A 304-nucleotide genomic window follows, 5' to 3' on the forward strand; every position below is an offset into this window, starting at 1 on the left:
AATAAAAATAAAATAAAATAAATACCTTAATAGATTTAAGATAAAGTGTATGTTCTCCTTTTTGTGTAAAAACAAAACCCGAAAAAACAGAAAAAGTAGCGCGAAAAAGCAGCCCCGCATGCAAAACAAAAAACTGCGATAAATTATCAACAAATTTTTCAATTAAATTAAAAAATTCTCCAAAAAGAGAAATGCTGGGAATGTTGGAGTGATGGACAGCTGAAACACAAACATACACACAAATATTTTTTTTTTTTTTTTTTTTTTTTTTTTTTTTTTTTTTTTTTTTTTTTTTTTTTTTTTT

Source organism: Eimeria mitis, genomic scaffold (assembly GCF_000499745.2).
Source record: "Eimeria mitis Houghton genomic scaffold, Emh_scaff2294, whole genome shotgun sequence".
In the NCBI taxonomy this organism is placed as follows: Eukaryota; Apicomplexa; class Conoidasida; order Eucoccidiorida; family Eimeriidae; genus Eimeria; species Eimeria mitis.